Source organism: Xenopus laevis, chromosome 6L (assembly GCF_017654675.1).
Source record: "Xenopus laevis strain J_2021 chromosome 6L, Xenopus_laevis_v10.1, whole genome shotgun sequence".
Lineage (NCBI taxonomy): Eukaryota > Metazoa > Chordata > Amphibia > Anura > Pipidae > Xenopus > Xenopus laevis.
The window spans coordinates 141,383,336-141,398,229 of record NC_054381.1 but is presented as its reverse complement, the minus strand read 5'-3'; the positions used below and the strand labels follow the sequence as shown (position 1 = coordinate 141,398,229).

At 39.0% G+C, this 14,894-nt stretch overlaps 1 long non-coding RNA gene across 1 annotated transcript; it reads right to left on the bottom strand.

Moving 5' to 3' along the window:
• Positions 1-6,483: 6,483 nt before the first annotated feature.
• Positions 6,484-14,894, bottom strand: LOC121394897. The gene is made up of 4 exons (XR_005962075.1): positions 14,569-14,894; positions 7,050-7,229; positions 6,795-6,921; positions 6,484-6,633 (listed from the first exon to the last, which is right to left on the bottom strand). It is a non-coding gene; the product is annotated as an uncharacterized LOC121394897 (long non-coding RNA).

Below are 14,894 nucleotides of genomic sequence, written 5' to 3'. Positions count from 1 at the left end.
TAGACCCCCCTATAACTGTGGGGTCTGCTTCCTCTATAGTTACTGTATTGTGTTGCTGGGTATTGGTATATTAATGGGGAAAGTGCAGGTCTTGTCACTGTCCTTTTGGTATAAAGAGCAGAATTTAAGCCCTTTTTTTGTGCTCTGGCGGAGGGGGTGGGTAGCGGCTCAGGGGTTCAATGCAAAAAGTTGTGGAGAGTTTCCTCCTTACCTCTCCACATACTCTATATCCAAAATGATCACTAGTGATGGGTGAATAAATTTGCCAGACACTACTAATTCTCAGTGAATTTCCGAGTTTCGCCACAAGCAAATGAATTTGAGTAACTGTAGCGACAATTTGCTGGGGGTAAAATCCATTGCGTCAAAAAAAAATTACGTGCGGCAAAATGGTCACGCGCATAAAAATTGCTGTGTGTCAAAATTATTTGGACGCCCATTGGCTTTAATGCATTTGGAGCGCGAGTATATAAATTGACGCTCGCATCAAAATTATTTTGACGTCCTTAGACTTCAATGCGTTTTTTTGCACTAATCACCAGTTCCCCATACCTTCTTTAAACACAGTGAAAATGTACCTTTATTCTACTGTTTTTTATTTTGTTTCATTTGTGATGTAGTTCTTTGCATTCATGGGACCCCCTTAGGCCCAAGGGCCCTAGCAAAGACCCTGATTAGTAGACTTTCATCCTTATCTTGCTTTGCATGCACAAGGTGTTTAGACTGCTGTATAAATAATGTATTTTACAGATGATAGTGAATATAGAGGGAAGCGTTGGAGCTGCGCTCTTGATGTATTTGTGAATGTTATGCAACTCCCAAGGTACCTGTCCATCTTGAATCTGCATTTTTAAACAAGTCTGGATCTCTGGAAACATGTAAATAAATGACATGCTGAGAAAAGAAATGCTATTAAAAATTGTACTTGGTCTGCTGCACAAGTCTAGGAGAGTTGCATGGAAAGATGACAGAAAATGACAGAAATATTAGTTTTACAAAGCTACGTAATGTCACTCTTGTTATTTTTTTTTTTAAAGTCTCCTTCAATTAATGATGATTAAAGTAAACGGCCATTGGAAGACAATAATCTAATTTAAGGTTGAAAAGGTTATACTTTTTTTTGCTTGCATGATGTACATTTCCTAGAAATCATGTGACTGCACCGACTTTCTTCTTGAGAATAGGTTTTATTTTCATGCTGTTGGTAATTTGTTCTTTATACATGTATATACATGTCATCTTTTGACCTAATATTCTGTGTATATGACTGATTTGTCCAGTCAACCCTGGGACTAGACTAGACAAACAAACAAAGAGAGATAAATTACACCACATATTGCCATTGCTGTGAACAAAAACAGCATATTTATCAACCTGGGTATTAATTATAAAATGTTTCTATGTAAAATTCCAGCGTAAAATGCAGCAGCCGCTTGAACATGTTATGGGAAAATAGTGATCATTTATAACTGTTTTTTATGCTGTTTTGTTGCCTGTATGTTTCTCAATTACTTTATTGGGTTATGCCATTAAAATATGGTGATAAATACCGCAATCAGGAAATGTAAAAGCAAATACATACCTATACATTTCGGCATTTATTTCACACTCATTTTTTTTTACATCATATTATCAGAGCAAACATTTTACACAGCATGATAAATAGGGATGCACCGAACCCTTTCATTCTGGATTTGGTGAATCCCAAATGGCTGAATCCCAAACTTAATCATTATCTGGACTCTCACTACAGGTAGAAGCCAAAATTTTGTAGGGTTTGGATTTGCCTTGGCAAGGTTCTAGTATTTCACTGAATCTTGCTGAAAAAGGCTTTGATCCCAAACTATTCCCCAACCCAATCCTGGATTTGGTGTATCTCTAATGATAAATAGGCCCCTTTGACTATGTATTCATCAGTTATACATTCATCACCTTGGCCTGTGGTAGACAGCTAACATGTAATATCGATTGTCCTCTACACTCTATGCAAACGGATAATGCACTTCAGGCCTTTGGGTTATCGTACAGCGAAGCTCATAAAAAATGTATCTGCCATTGCCCTGCCTAATCTGATACAACAATGCACTGATTTGAATAAAAGACTGGAATATGAATAGGAGAGGCCTGAATAAAAAGACGAGTAATAAAAAGTAGCAATAACAATACATGGCTTTACAGAGCATTAGGGGTCAGTGGCCCCCATCTGAAAGCTGGAAAGAGTCAATGGAAAAAGACAAAAAAACTATAAAAAATAAAGAACAACAACTGAAAAGCTGCTTAGTAATGGCCCTCCTATGACATACTACAAGTTAACTTAAAGGAGAACTAAAGTCTAACTAAAGAAGTAGGTAGAAATGTTGTACATTATGTTTTGTGCTTCTGTACCAGCCCAAGGCAACCACAGCCCTTTAGCAGTAAAGATCTGGGTCTCCAAAGATGCCCCAGTAGCTCCCCATCTTCTTTTCTGCTGATTCACTGCACATGCTCTGTGCTGCTGTCACTTACTGAGCTTAGGGACCCACTCACAATATACAGTACACATAGAATAGAAATGTCACAATATAAGGCTGATTAGTAATTAATACAGATAATTACTACATGGCAGCACAGAGTGCAATTAGCATCAGAATTTAATAATCAGCCCTGTAGCATCAGCTTACATTACAGACCAACCTAATTTTCTGCTTGATATTTAGTGACGACCCCTAATCTTAGCTTCTCAACAGCTGCTCAGAGCCCACTGAGCATGTGAGTGTCACAGACACTTTCCAAGATGGTGACCCCCTGTGACAAGTTTGAAGTCCTGGATCATTGCTGCTATTGACAAGCTGACACTTTAGGCTGGTGCAATAAGTCCAGTATATAAAATATGGCATTTTTAACCATATTTATTTTTATGGTTTAGATCTAATCCTTTAAATCTCCCTGTAAGCTTTCTATTGCTGGCAAGAGAACCTAAAGTGGTGTAAGATGTTGCCCATTTGATAGATTTGGCAGGCCCCAGTGGTACTTATTGGGGGGGGATTAGAGTTTTAACCAGGCTTTGATTCACCTGTGGAACCGTAAACAATGGATATTATATAACACTTTTTTCCATAAAAAGATGGCTAGATCCTCAGCTACTAAGCATGACAGTACGGGTGCTTTGGTTGAGAAAAAAGGATAACACGGAAACGTGAGACACATGAAATACACTAACATATACAATCACAAAAAATGCACAACTTCAAAATGCAAGAAATCCCGAAAATAGATACAGTGGACACAAATAAAAGCTTTTCTTTTGCTTGACAAAGAACAGTGGGAAAAGGTTGACGATTTGCCATCAGAGAAAACAAAAAAAGATGAAAATATTAAATTAAGCAAGAACAATGCTTTTGGCTAGCGGTTTTTATTGGTGCATGCCATGCAGCACTTAACTATGTAATAATAACAATAAAACCACCTCAACCCCAGAAATGATGTCACGCACTGCTAATGTTCCAGCTGCTTCTCGATTCTACCAAATGTTACAAATAAAATGAACACTGAAATCCAGATGGTGTGAGAATACCCAGAGTCTAAACAGCAGCACTAAACCCACAGAGGTCTTGTCTGTAAAGCCCTCGTCAGCGAAATGATTCAGTGTGACAGCCTCACTGGGGGTCATTTATCAACACTGGGTAAATTTGCCTGGGGACAGTTACCCACGGCAACCAATCAAATTGTTGCATTCATTGTTTTACCTGCAGCTGCCAGAACAAAGCCAATCACTGATTGGTTGCTATGGGCTACTACCCACAGGCAAATTTGCCCAGTGTTGATAAATGAGCCCTGACTTCTCAATTCTAGATGCGCTGCCAATAATCACAACAGACACACGTAATCGGCATAATACATCTTCATTATTTTTATTTTATGGATATGTGATATTCTAAGCACCCGTGTCTGGTTGTGAGAATTAGAAGGAATAACCACCACCTTTTTATAATATAATGCCTTTTATGTGCCTCTGTATTTATGTAAAAACCCCAGAGTAAAGCTTTGTTTCGACATCACACAGTGAAAATCTCATAACATTAATATCAATGGAAGATATAAGGTTGAAAAAAAGAGAAATCCATCAAGTTCTTCTCCTAGTAGAAGCTTCCTAATTTCTATTTGATCCAAAGGAAGGCAGCAAAAGCCCATGAAAAATATATAAAGTAACGGGGCACATTCTCATGGTGTGTACCATTCAATATTTATAAATATATTAAAGATTGAACTTACAAAGGCATTCACTGGTACAGAGGCACATCGAAAACCATCCTGAGTCCCAAAGTACTGATAATTGTAGTTCAGCATCCTTACTTCTCTGGAGGTCTAAAAGAGCAGTCACCAAATAGAAGCCTGGAAGCCTCGAGGTCTAAAAACCAACGTGTTTTGTTGGAGCTAACATCCTAATTCTTTAGGTTAAAAGCCCATGAAGCTGCCTCCAATTTGCCTCACATGGGGGAAAATTATTTTCCCCCCACTCCAAAAGGGCAGCCAAAACATTCCCTAGATTCACTGTGTACAGAGGATTCATTTCAGAATCCTTGCAATGTTTCTTGCTAAAAAGCCATCTGAACCTTACTTGAAACTAAGCAGTGCTATCTACCGTCTGTTATAGAGGGTCATATATTCCAAAATGTAATGGTTGAAGGACTGACCAAGTGAATAGGATTTTTCTGTACCACCAGTACGCACAGTATAGTATATGCTGATTTTTAAAAAACGCTTTCATTTTTGGTGTTACCGTCTCCCTGAATTCAGAAAGCATTTTACTGGCCTTTCTCAGATTACTGTGTCTGGGATAGTGAAGAGTAACCTGATTATTTCAAAAGCAATATAGAATTTCGAATTAATTAATTTTTTTTCATGAGATAAAGCTATATTCACTTTTTGTGTATTCATGATAGTTTCCCTTTAAGAGACATTGTATACCCTACATATGCACGGTATAAAGGTATATTTATGTTCTTGTTTTCTTGATAGTTTCCCTTTGCCCTCTTAAGTACTTGTAAAGAGCAATCATATCCCCTCGCAAAGCGTCTTTTCACCAGATGAAACAACCCCAACCATGACAGTCTACCCTTAGATAACTTTGTCCAGCACCTTGCAGCTCATATCCTTCTTAAAGGAGAACCAAACCCCCCATGGTGATAAGTTCCCACTGGCCCGCAGTGGGGGGTTTCATTGGACTGAGGTCCAAAACTGCACTGCATACTCAAGGTGAGACATTACGAGGGATCCAGATGTCCAATTTAGTCAAATCTCTCTGCGAAGTGGCAACATTCTGCATGGAACTTACATTTTGTAGTACCATTGGCAAACATAGTGACACCTTACTTACAATGCCCAGCTCAAAGTCATTAATAAACACATTAAAATTTAAGGACCAATAAAAGCTTATTTTCAATCATTTCAATGCTACAGTAGATCAAGACTTCACAGCGAGAATTCCACAGCTGCATAAAAGAAACTGATCAGTCCAGATTTTGTTTCCTGAATAGATAGATTAGCAATAAAAAATAACAATAACAATACATTTGAAAAGCTGGAAAGAATAAGAAGGCAAATAAAGCTATAAAAAAAGAAAAAATGAAGACCAATTGAAAAGTTGCTTAGAATACGCCATTCTGTAACTTACTAAAAGTTACCTTAAAGGTGAACCACCCCCTTAAAGGAGACACATGCGCCGAAAGTCACGAAGTTTCAGAAAAAAGAAATCAAAAACTTCGTGACTTTCGGGTGCATGCGCAGTAGATCCTTACCGATAAATCCCTCTACTGCGCACGCGCCACCAAATGCCAGCGAATACAGGAAGAAGAGCCACAGGGCGAACATGGCTGCCGTGAACTCAACAGGAGAGGAACTGCACGGAGGGGTCAGTAACAAGTTAGGGGCATTTGCCTGGGGGGGAGGTAGGGAGGGGGGAGGAGGGAGGTGGGAAACACAGGGGAGGGGGGAGGGATTTTAGCGCCGAAGGGGTTGAATTCTCCTTTAAGGTTTCAGTTAGCCCTACCTTCCTAGCATCAGGAAACTGTCCAGTGGAAAGTATCTGATTTTTGGTTTCTCTTTCTCATCTTTCTCAACTTTGCTTGTAATCCACTTAATGAAGTATTTGGTGGAAGTGTAAACACCTGGCTTTTTACCTCTTGCACAACCTGTTCCCCAGCTTGTTATTAAATAAACCCAATAGGCTGGTTTTGCTTTCAATAAGTATTAATTATATCTTAGTTGGGATCAAGTACAAGCTACTGTTTTATTATTACAGAGAAAAAGGAAATTATGTTTAAAAATTTGGATTAATTGGATAAAATGGAGTCTATGGGAGACAGCCATTCCGTAATTCGGAGTTTTCTGGATATCGGGTTTCCGGATAAGGGATCCTATACCTGTACATGTATTGGAAACAAATGTAGTTAATAGTAAATATATTTTGAATTCATGTATTACAAATATATTTTTCATGCAAGATCTCAAGTACCTGTCAGCTGTCAATGTCTCCTTTCTCATGGCATGCACATATATCGTATTCCCCTTTGGTGCCATCCTACCAGTCTTTCGTTACATTTCTTAGAATCAATTTGATGCACATGGGCTTCTTGCAAAACTTCTGATGGTTCTCTAGGAGAAAAAAGACAGAATCATTAACTTACAACTTTCTCCACCTGAGAAATATAAATCTTTCCCCTCTTAGTCACTTGAAATTAAAAAAAGATTTGGTCATTAGCATGAGGTCAGCACTCAATTGGCTCGTGTAACCACAACAGGGTAACGTAATTTACCTCTCTTTTTGGATTACAGGTTTTGGGCTGTTTGACTTCTTTTATCCTTTGGATTTGCGATGATGAGTCAAGAATCATTAAGTTGTTTCCTACAAATACGTGCCTCCAGGTATTTGTTTCTTCCTTCCTGAAATATCAAGAAAACATCCAGCCATTGTATTGACAAAAAGGTAGAGGAACAAATAAGAATCAAAGTAAATTCTAATATAAAAAATTAAAGCAATCGGAGTTGGTAGATGTACACTGAGCACTTACCTTTGGAGATGCTTAAAACAATGGGCTGCGGTCAGAATCCAAATGTCATTCAAGAAACTTCCTCCGCAAAGATGAGAGAATTCTTTCAGGGTGCTGGATGCTAACCATCTATTTCCCAGGTAAGGATGACTGTCCTCCAACAAGTCAGGAGCCCTGATATATAGGTTGGTGCCCACAAAACTGTTGGAGACAAGGAAACATTAGAAAATGGACCATATACTGTATTATGTATATTCATTCATAATCTGTCCTTTAAAACATGAGAATATTAGAACTACCTTCAGGTTTATATAAAGAGTATTTTAAAAAATCACTAAAAGTTTCATATGTCTAAGTTCCAGTGAGTTAAAAAAAATTACTGACAGTAAGGACCTGTTAGTAATTGTGCTAAAAATGATACATGATCCATTTTACAGTGAAGAACAGCCTTCACAGCTTCAAATAAAAGTTCCTCTAGTCTAAAGGGGTGGCCTGTGTTGCGATAAACATTTCTATGGGAAAAATGATCCCCCACTCTATGTCTATAAAGTCCTCTAATGTACTTGTAAAGAGTAATCATGTCCGCTTGCAAGCACCTTTACTTAGAGAAAAAACACACCACAACCCTGACCTTGACTTCTCTACACACATAGTTTAAATTTGTTTTCCCTTTAAACAGTTTAGTTGCACATCCCTGCACTTTCTCTAGCTCACTAACTCATCACTTCTATAGCTACACTTTAATTATCATTTAAAGGACATGTAAACCATCAAAAATAATTAATATAAAATGTCTAAGCACTTTACATTTAGGGCTATTCCACACGGGGAGATAGCGACGCGTTTGCGGTCGCGGCGACAAAGCGCCGCGACAGTCGCCGCGACCGGCGCAGGTGACAGTTTTGTATGGGCGCCTATGTAAAAACGCCTGTGCTAACCACACGAGGCGATGCGCTTTTCTACAGTCGCCTGAAAAAGCCTGGCGAGGCATTTTCAGGCGACTGTTGAAAAGCGCATCGCCTCGTGTGGTTAGCACAGGCGTTTTTACATAGGCGCCCATACAAAACTGTCGCCTGCGCCGGTCGCGGCGACTGTCGCGGCGCTTTGTCGCCGCGACCGCAAACGCGTCGCTATCTCCCCGTGTGGACTAGCCCTTAATTTACATTTTTTGCCTAATTTTCAAATATTTTCCACTAGTACAGATATGGGTCTTGTTATCTAGAATGCTCAGGACTGGGGTTTTCCAGATAACGGTTCTTTCCATAATTTGGTTCTTCATACCTTTAGTCTACTAGAAAATCCTGTAAACATTAAGGGGCAGATTCATCAAGAGTCGAATATCGAGGGTTAAGTAACCCTCGATATTCGACTGGGGAATGAAAATCCTTCGACTTCGAATATTGAAGTCGAAGGATTTTGCGCAAATACTGCGATCGTACTATTAAATCCTTCGAATCGAACAATTCGAAGGATTTTAATCCAACGATCGAAGGATTATCCTTCGACCAAAAAAAGTTAGGCAAGCCTATGGGGACCTTCCCCATAGGCTAACATTGGGTTCGGTAGCTTTTAGGTGGCGAACTAGGGGTTCGAAGTTTTTTCTTAAAGAGACAGTACTTCGACTATCGAATGGTCGAATAGTCAAACGATTTTTAGTTTGAATCCTTCGATTCGAAGTCGTAGTCGAAGGACGAAGTAGCCCATTCGATGGTCGAAGTAGCCAAAAAAACGAAATTCAAAGTTTTTTTTCTTTTATTCCTTCACTCGAAGTTAATGAATTAGCCCCTAAATAAACCCAATAGGCTGATTTTGCTTCCAATAAAGATTAATTACATCTTAGTTGGATCAAGTACAAGCTACTGTTTTATTATTACAGAGAAAAAGGAAATCTTTTTTTTTAAAAAATGTGGATAAAATGGAGTCTATATGAGACACACTGCCTTTCCATAATTTGGAGTTTTCTGGAAAACCATACCTGTATAATGAAATTGAAAACAGTTTTAACTACTGTGATACAGTCGGGAGAAAAGATCAGAAGAAGAACAGGTAATGATGCGGATGTTGCTCTGCTTAAGAAAGGCATGAGAAAACTCAGGTGACTTTTCTCATGTCTTACATTAGAAGAGTTTATTGTGTGTGATTACATAACTCAGACAGAGCTTCTAAAATGATTGCGCTAATGATGGACTGGTGATGGAGGAGAGGAATTTGATGGTACAGAATTAGGGACAACTCCCTTTATAATATACTTTTACACTCTTTGGCTTTAGATCCAAATGTAAATAATACAGCAGAAATGTATGAATATTTAATATTTGAAAGCTTAAAACTGGCTAAACTTCAGAGAATTAAACTGGCCCAAGTATTCATTAACCAAACACGAAATAATGACAAAATGCAGTGCATATAAAGGACTAGAGCTTGCTTTTGTTTGATGCAGAATATTAGCCTCTAGCCAATTATAGACAGTGAAATAATCTGAGATATTTTGTTAAATGTGTGTAATCTATAACAGTCCTTTAGTAATAAATCGGGGCAGAGTTACATTTTGAAGAAATTGCTTTAATAGAACATGCCAAGTCTGTCCGTGTTGCGGAAACACGAATAAATGATGGATTGGAGCCATAATATGATCACATTTTTGATGAAAAATTAACGCAGCTTTTGGAAGGGAAATCAAGAAGGGAACAGGAACTTGCAATTACTTAGGGTGAATTTATTTTAGAGCAAAGTGCCAGTGTGCAGATTTCAGCTTGTAAGAGAAATGTATGGGCAATTATCCAGTTTAGTAGTGGCAGACTCGAGCTAAAAAAAGACAAGCCTTGTTCATTTACAGATTGACATACATTTTGCCTATTACAGTTTATTGATAAAACTAGCAAATTTCTTTAATATGTAAATTATTTGATTATGTAAATAAACTATTGTCATAATAATATACTTTTTTAGAATTATGTGCCATTGGGTAATCATAAATCGAAAATTGCCATTTTAAACAATAAGGGCCGCCCCTTAGTATCCTAGGATTCACGGTGCACACAACCAAACCAAACAAACCATACTTGTTATGTCACATGAGCCAATTAACAGACAGAGTTCTGTCTTTTGCTTGCACACTTCCTGTTACAGTTAGGGGCACATTTACGAAGGGTCGAATTTCGAAGTCAAAATACTTCGAAATTCGACCATCGATTCGAATTTTAGAAGTACAATAGTTGAAGTTTTTTTTTGATGGAATGTAGCTGTTTTCGATTGAATTAAAATCGTTCGATCGTACGATTAAATCCTTCAATTTGAACGATTTGAACGATTTTAGAAAACTTAGCTAAAAGCTCATATAGGTTATAGGAGGTCCCCCATAGGCTAAACAGCAATTCGGGAGGTTTAAGGTGGCAAAGGGTCGAAGTTTCTTAAAGAGACAGTACTTCGATTATCGAATGGTCGAATTTTCAAAGCTTTTTCTATTCGAATTGAATTTTGGCCTATTTGATGGTCGAAGTACCCAAAAATTATTTCAAAATTCAACGTTTTTTAATTCGAAATTTCAGTTCGACCCTTAGTAAATGTGTCCTTTAGAGTTGATGGTCAGGTGATCTCTGAGGCAACACACAGGCCAGTACGAAATGGTGGTTCAAGGCAAGAGATGTAAAAGGACAATATTTACTTAAATATATATTCCAGTTTGGTAAGATTCTTTAATATGCCACTTAATATGATACAAACTAGCTGTTGCTTAAAGGGGTGGTTTACCTTTAATTTAACTTTTAGTATGTTATAGAATTGCCATTTCTAAGCAACTTTTCAATTGTTTTTCATTATATATTTTTTATAGTTTTATAATTATTTGCCTTTTTCTTCTGACTCTTTCCAGCTTTCAAATGGGCTTCGCTGACCCCATCTATAATGCAAATGCCCTGTAAGGCTACAAATGTATTGTTATTGCTACTTTTTATTACTCATCTTTCTATTCAGGCCTCTCCTATTCATATTCCAGTCTTTTATTGGACCCTAGCTACCAGACTGCTTAAAATACAAACTGGAGAGCTACTGAATAAAAAGCTAAATAACTCAAAAACCACAAATAATGAAAAATGAAAAACAATTGCAAATTGTCTCAGAATATCACTCTCTACAACATAATAATAGTTAACTCAAAGGTGAACAACCCCTTTAAGTATTTTGGGGGTAAAGTGACTTAGTAATCTTATTCATCTGAAAATAATAGGTGTGAGCCATTGAGTGCCATTGCAAACAGAGCCTCTACTGAACACTCGCCAGGGAATATATATTTTCAAGCTGTTATTGTCTGACTAGCAAGTGCTTTATTGCCTAAACAATGAGCTGAAAACCGAAAGATACCCTGAACTACTCTAAGGGCCAAATGAGTCAAAAGTTGAGGAAAAACTTTCATGCCAATGAGCATGTCATTTAGTGTAAATATGTATGTACAGTATGCTACCCTGAATATTCCCAGGACAAAAAAAGGTCACTGCCATAACTTTATTTTCCTGTAACCTTGCTCCAATCTAGAGGGGCCTGAATGCTAGACTACAAGGCAAGGGTTGATAACCAAACCCAACAGAACCATTATTTCCTAGCACATACCTAAACATCAAGGGGCACATTTACTAAGGGTCGAATATCGAGGGTTAATAAACCCTCGAATTCGACCCTCGAAGTAAAATCCTTCAAATTCGAATATCGTATTCAAAGGATTTTGCGCAAATCCTATGATCGATGGAAGTAAAAATCGTTTGATCGAATTATGAAATCCTTTGAATCGAACGATTCGAAGGATTTTAATTGATCGATCAAAGGATAAATTTAAGTAATTAAATTTAATTACTTGCTTTATATATAGTGATGAGCAAATCTGCCCTGTTTCACTTCGCAGAAAAATTTGCGAAACTGCTGAAAAATTCGCAAAATGGCAAAAAATTCACATAACATATTGAAGTCTATGGGTAACTTTTTTTCTCACTCCAAAGGCATTGTCACTAAAGGACGAAGTGGCTAACGTTAGCGACAATTCGCCATCATTGCCACCCGCAGGGACATCACCAATTCATTAACAGTGGCAGGCGCCAATTCGCTAGCAAAATAGACTGTCGCTAGCATCCATTCGCACTCTAGGCAACGTTTTGCTCTGGCAGAGGACGCTACTCAGCAAATTCAGTAAAGTGTGGATTTTACTGAACGTTACCTCTTTCGCCATAGTTGACTTTGCCACCTCAAAGTCAAAGTCAAGTCAAAGTAAACTTTATTGTCATCTCAGCAGTATACGAATACACAGTGAGACGAGACGACGTGGCTCCAGCTAGCACATATCACAAAAAGGCACTTAAAAATACACAATAAATATGTAAACCTGAAATGTGCAATATATTGGCAGAAATTGGATATATACATGTATAAACCTGTTATTAAATAAATTAACAGTTCACAAAGTTAAGTTCACAGTTCAGGTGTGTCTGGAATGTAGAGGGAGGGCAGGCAGTGAGTTGAGGAGTCTGATCGCTTGTGGAAAAAAGCTTTCGCGCAGCCTGGTTGTTCGGGCTTTAATGCTGCGAAAGCGTCTGCCGGATGGGAGCAGCGTGAACAATCCAGTGCAATGCAGGAGGCTTTTCTTGCACAGCGCTTTTGGAAGATGTCCTGCAATTATGGAAGAGCTGCTCCAATGATGTTGCCAGCTGCTCTGACAGTCCGCTGTAGACTCTTCCGGTCAGCAGAGCTGGCACTACTGTACCAGGTGGAGATGCAGCTCGTCAGGACGTTCTCTATGGTGCCCCTGTAGAACACTGTGAGGGTGGGAGGTGGAAGGCTGGCCCGTTTCAGTCGTCTTAGGAAGTGAAGACGCTGCTGAACCTTTTTGGTGATGGAGGCGGTGTTGGTTGTCCAGGTGAGGTCATCAGAGATGTGGACTCCCAGGAATTTGGTGTTCTTTACTGTCTCTACTGTGGAGCCGTTGATGTTGAGTGGTGTGTGAGCAGGTTCTCCTGAAGTCGACAATCATTTCTTTCGTTTTATCCACATTCAGTGACAGGTTGTTTTCATTGCACCAGACTGCCAGCTGCTGAACCTCATCTCGTCGTTGTGGCTGATGAGCCCCACCATAGTTGTGTCATTGGCGAACTTGATTATGCGGTTTGAGCTGTGTCTAGCTATGCAGTCATGTGTCAGCAATGTGTACAAAAACGGGCTGAGAACACATCCTTGAGGAGCTCCTGTGCTCAATCTGATGGTGCTGGAAACCTTGTCGCCGATACGAACAGACTGACGCCTCTCTGACAGAAAGTCCAAGATCCAATTGCACAAAGAGGTGCTCAATCCCAGCTTGCTTAGTTTCCCACTCAGCTTTTGAGGGATGATGGTATTGAATGCTGAGCTAAAGTCTATAAACAGCATTATCACATAACTGTCTTTCTTGTCCAGATGAGTTAGTGACAGGTGGAGAGCAGAAGATATGGCATCCTCAGTTGACCTGTTTGGCCGATATGCAAATTGTTTTGGGTCCAGTGAGCGGGGGAGGGTGCTCTTGATGTGTGCCATCACAAGTCTCAGACCAGTCAAAGTGCTAAAAAGAAGCAAGATCTTCCTCAATCTTCTGTCACTTACATCATATCCTGTGTGCCGAAAATACATTAAAGGACCAGTAACATCCTCTTCAGAAAAGGAGATCCGGCGATCAATTCTGCGGCGCTCGATTTCTCCTCCCTGCCTTTCTTATAGGAAATAGCCAGGGACGAGAAAGTCAGTGCAGCGCGATGGATCGCCGCGGTGTTGCATTTTCTGAAGAGGAGCGCAAGCGGAGTTTGAGTAAGTTATTTCTTAATAAAGGCTGTGTGATTTAAAAGTTTCATTTGTCTTGGTGTTTTTTTCGTGGTATACTAACTAATTTTTTTAAACATTTTTTTGATGTTACAGGTTCTTTAAAGGACAAGGAAAGATGTCTTGCACTTTGGGTGCTAAATGTTAGGCACTCCCAAGTGATTCTATTTACTTACCTGAAACCCCGGGCTGGTGCTCCTATCAACAGAAAACTGCACCGGCCCGGGGTTATTCCAGCGAGCACCACGGAGTGATCATCGAACGATCGGACTTCCCCATCTTCCGACCTGCCACTAACCATTCAATACAATACATGCAGAGATATTATCGGCAGCCGACAGAAATCTTTTAACCTGGCCGATCGACCAAACGACCGATCTCCGCCGAACGAAAAATGTCGTGACTCTCCACACACAGTCTGAAAATCGTATGAATCCTGGATTCGTAGGATCAGATCTTTACGTCTATGGCCAGCTTAACATGACTTTAGCTACATTCTGAATTATGTGTACTGCCTTTTCCCTGCTTGGTACCCTGAGGCATAGTGAAAGCATGATATATATTTAAATATCCCTTGTTAGATATGCAATAAATCTATAAATTCTTTCTTTATGACTCAGATTTGTAAAAAAAAACAAAGACTCAACAGTAGATCAGTATATATCCAACAGCTGCTCAATCATGTAAAGCAATTAAGTCCAGAAAATAATACCTGTTGTTCCTGAGGGACAGCTTGATCCGCCAATGAAATTCACAGATGACAACGGAATCAATTAGCTTTTTGTGCTGAAATAACCAATATATTAAAAGAATTATATTTACATTTCAACTAAAGCTAATATAAAAAGTTCTGAAACAGAAGTTAAATGCTGAATACCAGCCCATGCCGCTTGCCTTTGACCTGAATGGGCTGCAAATCAACTGTTACAAAGGGTGGAGGGAGGTGTTTTGGGGGAAACTATTCTGTACCAATCCATAACCACGAATGGCATGTTCATGGATTGGTATAGAATGGTTTCTCCGCTGGCTGAAAAATGT